At 46.8% G+C, this 6800-nt stretch overlaps 1 long non-coding RNA gene across 1 annotated transcript; it reads right to left on the bottom strand.

Moving 5' to 3' along the window:
- Window positions 1-4532: 4532 nt before the first annotated feature.
- LOC131405425 (uncharacterized) lies at window positions 4533-6535 on the bottom strand. The gene is made up of 3 exons (XR_009219968.1): window positions 6322-6535; window positions 5787-5945; window positions 4533-5218 (listed from the first exon to the last, which is right to left on the bottom strand). It is a non-coding gene; the product is annotated as an uncharacterized LOC131405425 (long non-coding RNA).
- Between the last annotated feature and the right edge of the window lie 265 nt (window positions 6536-6800).

Below are 6800 nucleotides of genomic sequence, written 5' to 3'. Positions count from 1 at the left end.
TCTCCAACGTTAGCAAGGTGAGGGAAGATGGCTATTTCTAGAAGACTTAACTGTTTCAGTGAAATCCACCTCCCTGTTGAAATTCCCACTGCCAACTTTCTGTTGGCCCTTTATTTTTTATTTTGTGAGGAAGATCAGCCCTGAGCTAACAGCTGATGCCAATCCTCCTCTTTTTGGCCAAGGAAGATTGGCCCTGGGCTAATATGTGTGCCCATCTTCCTCTACTTTATATGGTACCCGGCCACAGCATGGCTTGACAAGCGGTGTGTCGGTGCATGCCCGGAATCCGGGCCTATGAACCCTCAGGCCGCCGCAGCGGAGTGTGCGCACTTAACCACTATGCCACCGGCCGGCCCCTCTGCTGGCCCATAGGCTGTGCTCCACCTATCTAAAATTCTAAGTGAGTTCTAAGAGACAGGTTGGATGTTGCCAAATATTTTATGAAATATTAAGAAAGGAATATAAGCACAGAGGATACAAAAAGCATTAAACAAGCCTGGCTTTTCAAGTATAAATTTTTAATTCTTTTATAGCTGTTTGATTTATAAAGCCTGCACCAGACTACTATTGTCTTTCATTACCTTCACCCTACTTTGGAGATAACTTTCTTTGGCTGGGTACCTTACCTGCTTTATAGTTCAGACTACAAAGCCTGAACTTAACACGGAAGGACCATTCTTAGGTCAGACCTGCCTTAACTGAAAGTACCATTCTTAAGGTCCATATCCCCACTCCGCCCAGAGTTGTTTCTTAAACTTCTTGATCAAGACTACTACATTCTGATTCTGCAAGTCTCCTAAGGCTCTCTCCTTCATTCTGGTTTCAGGTTTAGAAGAAGTACCTCTTCACTAAGTAAATGACCCCATCAGGGAACCCATCCTAACTGAAATTCCTGTCTCCTGGGAGGACCCTTGCAGCTTATCTGTATGGTATCAGAGGTAGCTAATAATTTTTAGTTTTTACTAGGTAGGTGCTAGGCCTTATGCTAAGCAACACTTTGGCTTACTTACTATGTGCTCAGCATTGTTGTAAACTCTCTACGTGTATTAACTAATACAATTCTCACAACAAGCTTATGAAGTAGGTGCCGTTATTCCCATTTTGTAGATGAAAAAACAGAGGCACAGAGGACAAGTGATTTGCCCATATTCCACAGTTAGTGACTGCCAGGCAACCTGACTCCAGAATTGCTGTTCTGGTTCTATGCTATATAGCCTTTCAGACTTTACAAATATTTTTTCATTAATCCTGACAACAAAGGTGGAAGATAGATTTTCTTTAGAGATCTTAAATAATGTGTCTGTGGTCTCACAGCTGGTTAGCGGCAGTGCTGGGTTTTTCACCAGATCTGTCCAACTCCAGGACCTGAGCCCTTAACGATTCTTTTAATTCCCCAGAGGTTCTCAGACTGTTCCTACTGGTGTTCCAACAACTAAACTTAGGTGCTTGGCTACTCAAATGGTATAACCACATTTTTGCTTAATTTTCAGAAATTGTTAACAGGTTTTTCTCAGTTGTAAGCATTTCTTATAATTTTTCTTTATCAGCGGCATCTGATATAGCAAGTAGTAGCAAATGATGGAGTGAGAAGTAATGAACAGATAGTGTATATTACCAGAACTCAAATACTTGAGCTAACCTCATGGGTGTCACTTTTTTTATAGTATATGCATAATAATGGTCTTTTTTATGCCAATAAAATTGTAATGAAATTAAATATACCATTTTACAGTATTCCACATAAAAGCAACAGGACTTTATGAATCTGAGAAGTTTGAAAGTCATACATAATCATATCTGAAAAAATTCAAAACATATGGTGTAAAACAAATCTAATTAAAACCCATAGCACTCCTATAACACGACTGCTTTCATTGCAGGATGGGGCTCTGAGTTTCTGAGAGGAATCCTCCACAGCCTGGAAGGGTGGTTGAGGGAGGATTGCCCCTTTCCCCCACCGAGGCCTGGATACCTTGGAGGTGAGGAGATGGGGCCTCTGAAAGCTGGGTCTGAGCAAGAGATCATCCTTCACAGAGGCCAAGGCTATTACAAATACTATACACAGAGGTTGATAGTGGCCTCCTACCTTGCACACAGTCCTGTGCTCAAGCAGCCTTACTTCATTTAGACCCGGACATGCTTAGTTAGGGCTAGGACCAGGAAAAGAACGCTTTTCCTCAATTAGTTCCAGGTGGAGAGTGGATGGCTATGATTTCTGGATTGTGAAGTCAAAAACCCGTGGAGTTTAACCTTCCCCTTCCCTGTCATGGTAATTTTCCATCCAGGCAGGGTGTGGCCATGACTCAGTTTGTGGTGAGGATGTGGCCATCCATAGGGGAGGAGCCTTCTGCTTGATTCTGCCTTTCATTCTGGCCAGTGGGGGAAAGGGAGGGAAGAGTCTGGTGCTGAGTCATAACTGGGTTACTTACCAGCTTTTCACAGGATGGATTCTGGGGTGGAGGTTTGGGAGATGTCTCAGTTTCTGGGACCAATTTGAGAGTGGTGGGAGGAAGCTTCATGGGTCACACAATTCCCCCAGAATGGGTAGGAATAATGTAGGGTCCAGTTCATTTGAAGGGGCATCAGCTTTCCTGAGTAGAGGATTTCTCACAGATATTTCAGAACCCCCTTACAATGGGGCCAGAGATGCCACCCTTAAGTTAAAGCATTGTCTACAAAAATTACGTAGGAGAGAACCCAAAATCTCCTTAGTCCTGGCTGTTCTTTCCGGGATAAGAGGGTCATGTTAGCCAGTGAGCGTGGAGGTGGAGAGCACAAGTGTGGTGCCAAGGAAAAAGCAGACTTTGATTGAACGGCAGCAGAACTTCCTAAGGGAGAGGGCACTTGATCCATCGTTCACTGATGCCTTTCTTGGTCTTTCAAATCTTGATTACTTTGGGGGGCATAGGGTCTGCTTACAATTCCACTTGCATCTTAGGGAGCCTGAGCTCTGGCTACACTTGTAGGGAAAAAGGAGAGAGTGCAAGGCTTCCAAGGGAGTGGCTTGGTGGATAGGATTAAAGCACCCTCAAGAGGCTTTGTCCTGTGAGCCCTAGCAGTTCTGTGCTGGAGAAAGATTGCTGGAGGTCCTTGGCTGACAGGGTCACCTTGGCTGCGGCAGTACTTCCACTGGAATAAACGACTCCTCACACCTCTTCCCTCCTGCTTCTAAGTGCTGATGAGGCATTTTCTCAGAAAGGGGTAGGAAAGAGGGAGGAGAAACCTAGATACACAGTTGCATTCAGACAACATTCTTTACTGTTCCTTTCCCCTGGAATGGCCTTCCCATACTCATCTCTATTGTAACCAATCCTCCTTGTCTCTTCCTCCATGGAGGCTTCCCTCTCCCACACAACCTGTTCTCTCTTTATCCTTAACTCCAAAAGGCCAACTTTCTCTTCCTTCCAAGATTTGTCTGGGGGAAACGCGGGAGTTAAGATTTTGTGCCACCCTGGTGGGCCTGAAGAGATCTTGGGAGTCTAAAGGAAGGCAGAGAATAAATTAAAAAGTCTGCTTGGTCTGGCTCTGGAAAGGGCATGTAAAGTCCGAAGTGAGAAACATTTCTGCTCTAAACTTGACATCCAGGGCCTCTGAGCTGCCCTGGAAGTCTGTATTGGCCTGAGAGAAATAACACTGCTGTTTCAGGCAAAGGCAAGAGGTCAGGTAACGGTAAAGCCTGTAACCTCACCCTCTTCACCAGGGCCAAAGCTTGTCCTTGGGCTCCAGGACTGGGTTTGGTATTGTTTGCTGACATAACTACCTTGCCTGGGATTCCAAATGACCTTCGAGAGTTAAACCATTAAACTCCAGATTCTGTAGTTCTGTGGCTGAGAATCCAAACAGGTAATACGGTAATCTACACTCGCACGCCCCTGTCCAGTGAACCTAGCAGCTTCTCCTCCCATCCTGCCAGGTCTATAAGCACAGTGGAAGGGCTGGCTCTAGGGGGAGGAGCCTGGCCTCTAGGGGAGCTTGTGTCCTCCCTCAGCTTCTCCCAGTTTCTTGTAGCTGTGGGGTTAGTTGTTGCTGGGTCAAAGGAGTGAAGATTCAGGAGGATGGCCCAGAGAAGGGCAAACCGAGTTACTTGACCTTAGAAAGATGTTCTGGCACTAATCACAAGGACAGCCCTCCAGGACTGGTCAATTTCCAAAGAAAGAGGATGCCTATTGGATACTGTGCTTTACTCATTCACGTACAAGAACCCAAGCTTTTTTCTTTTTTAATTTCTTTTTTTTTTTTTTTTTTGTGAGGAGGATCAGCCCTGAGCTAACATCCATGCTAATGATCCTCTTTTTGCTGAGGAAGACCGGCTCTGAGCTAACATTTATTGCCAATCCTCCTCCTTTTTTTTCCCCAAAGCCCCAGTAGATAGTTGTATGTCGTAGTTGCACATCCTTCTAGTTGCTGTATGTGGGACGCGGCCTCAGCATGGCGGGAGAAGCAGTGCATCGCTGCGCGCCCGGGGTCCGAACCCGGGCCGCCAGTAGCGGAGTGCGCGCACTTAACCGCTAAGCCACGGGCTGGCCCCAAGCTTGCTTCTATACTGTGCTGCTGCTCAGCAAAAGAACGACAATCACCGTACCCTCAGTGTGACAGATTTTCACTATGCATCTAATGTATGCTGGATTAGTCTCTGCCAGACTTTCATGGACCACATTTTTATAACTGTAAACATCTGTTTACAGTTGCACTGTAATGCATATTGCACTGTAATGCATGTACGATGCACGTTCGGTGGGCCAGAAACTGACCCACGTCTGTAACTAAAGGGTAATAGTTTGCCACCAGCTCTCCAGTTTAATACGTGTTGCCACAAATAATAACCAAAATCTATAGATAAGAAAGAGTGATATTTATTGAGCTGAGGACTAGCCTGGAAGCCCTATCACCACCAGGGAAGAAAGCACTCCAGGGAAGTGTGGTTTACCGCATGGTTATATACCGTTTCAGAAGAAAGACTATACATTAAGCATGATAAGAATACAATTTTTTTTCCAAAGTCACAAGAAGATGTTTTGCCACCGTTTAGCACATACACAGCAGGTCAACTTGACCTTGGTTCCCTGGGAAGAAAAGCTTATTATCGTCAAAGAAGTACTGGTATCTGCGCCAGAGAAAGGGAGACACTCATCTCTATCTTTAAAGAGTGCATTTGCTTTGGGAAAATATTTGAGACAGATGTACGATGCACGTTCGGTGGGCCAGAAGTCAGGCTGCTCTGGGAAAAACAAATCAGATTTAGGTCAAATCAGATTTAAACCAGAATGGCTTTCCCATATACCTCAATATATGAAAACTTATTATTTTCATCACATGTACATTTCAATCTTATAAATATCTCTAGATTTAGAACTTTAAAAATGCAACATAGTCCAGGATTGACCAGATCGCTGCCGCCTCAGTGTGGTTGTCCACCAGTGTACTTGGTTTGTCCTTAGCTCAGGAGGTAGAGAGGGCCATGTATGCCATCCTTCTTTCTCTGGATAGGGAGGAATCTGATTCTCCCTGGTGGGGCATGGCTTTTTTCCCTCTCAACAATTTCATGTGCTCTCACCAGCTCAATAACCAAGCATTTATGCCCTCTCAACAAATAAGGGGACCAGAAAAGGCTTACAGAAGAAATTAAAAGATTTTATCTCAAACAGAAATTTACTTTTATGCTGTCACTTTCTCCTCCTGGCTTATCTGAGCTAACAGGAGCTAACAGGAAAACGTAGTGAAGGCCTGTGATTCAGCTGCAGGCCGGCTGTCTGCCCAAGCAGGTCACACCCATTGGTCTCACTTACCAGGAAAAAGAATCTAAGAAAATAGTCTTCACGATTTTTAATGAGGCAACATTGTATCTGCTCTCAAAACTTGGCTGAAAGAAGGCAAGAGTTTACAGCTGTTTCCTTGATAACTGCTGCCATCACTGGTTGGCTAATTACCGGGAAATCGGAAAATGCCTTGGAGAAAAGTGTAAGAAAAGCTTCAACAATACTGATTTAAATTCACGAAGTTGAAAACAGAAGTGCTGACTCCTGCAGAGATTATCGGCTCTAATGTTCGGACTTGATATTTCCTGCTCAGTTCTGCAATAATATTAATACTTTTCATTTGCTTTCTACTCTCAGGCACTCACTCTGCAGGATTCCAGCCCCTACTAAAGTATTCACATGGCCCCAACCTGTCCTTCCTTGTTTTGGTCTAAGAACTAAAGGGCCCCCCGCTCTATGGCACACTCCGCCCTCCCTAGTTCTCCCTACCCCCGCTCCAGTGCCGGGGCCCCTCCGAAGGCGGTCCCAACCTCCAGCCGTGCCACGAGTCTCCATCTCTCCCCACCTTCTGATCCCATCTCGGCCTCCCCAACCGCCTGTTCAGCTCAGTCTCCCAGGTGTGCGCCGGAGCGGGCCCCTGGAGGGGTGGGGAGTCGCAGGGCGGGGCTGGGCGAGTGCTGCCCAGGGACCCATAAATCTAGGCACCGCCGGGGTAGGCCAGGGCAGCGAGGGCGGCCTCGGCCGAGAGTCAAGAGAGGAGCCCTCCAACGCTCCAAGTTGGCGGCAACAGGTGGGCCCCGGCACCCACGGGTCTGGGAGGGAGGGCCCCGGGGGCGGGTCCTGCTGCCTCGCCGCAACCCATTGGCCTCCACGGAACGTCAATGCTGCGATTTTTATGTTGTGTCCTTCCGCCACGGAATGTAGTCCTCCCCAAAAGGGCAACCTGATGGCCCGTTCCGCCTGCGCGCACTTCCTACTGAAGGTGACTGCGCCCAGCGGGGACGCGGAGGGGCGGGGCGCGCGAGCCGGGGTCCGGGATTGGGT

Source organism: Diceros bicornis, chromosome 5 (genome assembly GCF_020826845.1).
Source record: "Diceros bicornis minor isolate mBicDic1 chromosome 5, mDicBic1.mat.cur, whole genome shotgun sequence".
NCBI lineage: Eukaryota > Metazoa > Chordata > Mammalia > Perissodactyla > Rhinocerotidae > Diceros > Diceros bicornis.
Note: the sequence above shows the minus strand (reverse complement) of the source record. Positions and strands in the feature narration are given on the sequence as shown.